Source organism: Psammomys obesus, unplaced genomic scaffold, assembly GCF_907164565.1.
Source record: "Psammomys obesus unplaced genomic scaffold, mPsaObe1.curated_primary_1811, whole genome shotgun sequence".
NCBI lineage: Eukaryota > Metazoa > Chordata > Mammalia > Rodentia > Muridae > Psammomys > Psammomys obesus.
In genome coordinates, this window is record NW_026596162.1 from 4833529 (window position 1) to 4837138 (window position 3610).

Consider the following 3610-nt stretch of genomic DNA (forward strand, 5'->3'; position numbering starts at 1 on the left):
GTGTGTGTGTGTGTGTGTGTGTGTGTGTGTGTGTGTGTATGTGTGTATATATATATGTATATGTATACATGTATATATATATATATATGTATATGTATACATGTATATATATTTGTTAGAATGCTGGTCCTTTTGGAGGACCTTCAGAAGGGAAGGAGAGGCTGATCTGGGTGCTAGAGACCTACTGACTTCATCACTCATTCCTGTGTTATAGATGAACCAAATGGGCTGGAGGGGAAACTTTGCTGCAGCCATGCAGCTCCTTAGAGATGCAAAGCAAGGGCCTCCTAGAGCTCTAAGAACACAGCCCACAGCCTAGTTAATGTTTTCTACAAGGAACTGGTTCTCTAGTCTTGTTCTTCAGAAGAATGGTACAAAACTGCCATTGCAAAAGATCCTTAAACCCTTCGTATTGAAGTATTCCTCAATTTCGTCCAGAATCAAAGTCTCTTACAACGGATTCTAGCAACTGAGGTTTAATTTGATACAGTGTGTGCATCAATGATTTAATTTTAGCAATGAACATGTTGGTTAGCTCAAGAATGATCCAGGTTTTATGTGTCCTGGAGCTTGAATAATTTTGAGGTTTTAAAACAACACTCCAAGTTACAAACAAAAATTAATATGAAATTAAATATTTATATCATATAATATGAAGAGTGAAAAATGGTGACATGACCTATTTTCCTGGATCATTGAGGTGATTTAGCAGAAGGACTAAGGATGCTTCCTAACTGTAACCCAACTTCTCCACCTGGTACACACCCCAAAACCTCATGAACTTATTGCTTGAGCTCCATATGGTGGCACTATTTAGGAGAGAGGACATATCTGGAGGAAGATGATCAAGAAAGCTGGTCTGTAATGGCTGTCTCTTCTTTTGTCTCTTCTTCCTGGACTGTATGCTTCTTCCCCACCAAGCTCTTATAATTGTGATGGCCTAAAAATGTTAAAATTATGAGCTAAAACGATCCTTCTTTATTAAATCATTTTTAGCAGGTATTTCATGAACATGAGACAAAAGTAACAAACACTCCAGCCCACAGTCTTAGAAAAGCTTACGTCAGTGTTTTAACCCTCAGGGTTCCTGCCTTGAACATTATTAGCTTTTCCTCCTGGTCTTTAGTGAAGAACAAAAATGTTTCCATAAAGCAGGCTTTCCATAGGCCACTGTAGAATAGACCCATTGACCCGCTTTACCTGTGTTCTGAAGGAGACATACTTGTAGAGTAGATCCTTTGACCCTTTTGTACCCATTTTATGAAGGGGACAACCAATTTGCTTCTCATTGTCCACCAGATTCTCTCTCTCGAGACTCTGATCTGGGCTTAGCACAATAAAAGACATTGCGGGACTGCTCACTCAGCTTCCCCACCCACTGAAAAACTAAGAAAGCAAAACCTGCCCAAGACAATGATGCTGGTTTTAGAAATCTTTCACTGGAGTTCTAGCATTTTCCCTGCACATCCTTTTATCATCATCTGGGCCATCCAGATACTAAATACCAGCTCTGGACTCATAATCTAGACCATCTAAATACTGGATACTCAGCTGCACCCTTTTATTGCCATGTGGACCATAATGGTTATAAACCAGCTCTTGACTCTGTAAATGTGCAACGCTTTAGGTCAACACAAGATTTATGAAACTACCTAGGACTCTCTAGGCAAACTGAAATAGCTGTAAATGTATCTGAAAAGCACATTCATGAATCTCACTGCTCTTGGATACTCTGAATTTAAAACTATTTTAAGTTTTTTTTTTAAATACACAAAACATTTGCTTCAAAAGACTCTTGCTATGAGTTATTTTAATATACTAGACAACTCCTCTTGTATTGCAAGTTAGTACAGTGTCAACACAACAAATAGAATTAAGCTAAATTGAACAGAAAGCATAAAGCATATTAAAAACTGTCTGAGAGCCAAAGTTAATAACATTATACATTTATTTGGTACTGACTTCATATGGTGAATCATAACACATCTCAAGTCATTAATCTTGTCCATTTGTATTTATTTAACTAGGATATATAGTTTTGCTGTATCCAGTGTTTATGCTGGATATAGTAGATGCTATTTTGTATATGTCTAAAATTGGTTTACAGATCAGAATGATTTATTTGAATAAGATCAACTCCCAAATTCATATGTGCTATGGAAATCAGATCTGATTTTCTTTGTGGCCAAGTTGGAAAAAAAAAATCTGGTGAAATCATTTAGCCTCAGATTTTACTTTATGAGCGATTTTCTCTGGGCAAAGAAGGGAACTTTTAGCTAAACTGGGGACCCGGGTAACCAAGCCTCTCTGAGGGGAACAAAGGAAAAGAACAGAGGGGCTAATTGTTTAATTAGTAAATGTCTGCTTGGTTAATGACATATTAATGAGTTTTTAAGACCGTCATATCATTTACCATAAAAGACCCACATGCCTATCCCTGGATGTACTGTATAATTAAGTAATGTGGCCCAGAGGAGTTCATCATTTAAAACCCTGTCATCTTTCTCAAGTTTGCAGATAGAAAAGCCAGCACAGGAGGCACCTGCCAGGTACGGTCAGGGCGCACAGCATTCTGAACTCAATTGTCTCTCTGCAATGATTGCCTGGTCAGGTGTCTGCCTGAAAGCAGAGGAGGAGTGGCTGAGATGCCACTGTTTGTAGGCTTTGGCGATCAGTTAGCTACATCAAAGGATGTGAAATTACAGAATAGGGCCCAGAAACTGTTGTCGAGTACTGAGTACTTAAGAGAATGTGGCAGGATCTTAGAATTGTGCTGAGCAATGTGGCAGTCACTTGGCACATGTAGCTGCTTAAATTTAAATCAATTAAAATTAAATACAATTAATGACTGAGTTTTTTTTTTTTTAAACTTACACTAGCCATGTGTCAAGTGTTCCGTGGACATGGATGGCTAGTGACCATCTTTCTGACAGCGTGGGTTGAAGTAAAGAGCTGTCCTGGCTCAGGCTGTAGTGAATGGAGACAGCTATCGCTTGCTTATTTCCGCATCTGCCCTGCAAAGGCCAAAGAGAGAAGACATCTGCCAAATCTTAGATCAGCCCAGTCCTATCAGTTAAACTCATGTCCATTTTTAAATATAGGCCAGGACCCAAACCAGAGTGTTGGCAATTCCTTGCTTAGACTGGAGAGTGCAAAGTCACCTTACCACAAAGCACACAATTAGGGGATAAATTACATTCTCATTGAAGAAATAGAGGGAGTGACACCACAATCAACACAGGGACTTTTGAAGCTCAGCCCCTTGCTATGCCTTGCTTCATCTAAACTCTCTCCATCTGGTTTCCGACTCACAGACCTGAATTAGACACAGAAAACACAGCCTCACAGCTCCCAGTTCAGTTAGTTTTTGCCTGAAGTAAATTCTGTGTCTAAAACCTTCAATGCTTTCAAATTCTTGGAAGGTCTGTGGAGAAGGTTATTTTAAATATGCGCTTACCATTTCTCTTTCCTGAGCTCTACTCTACAGTCTGATGGATCCGAATTCTTCCTGTCTATTCTCTCTTCCCTGTACCTTTGCACCCTCATGACGGCTACTTTTTCTTGTTAACTTGACATACCTGGGAAAAGGGAGCATCGACCAAAAATACTG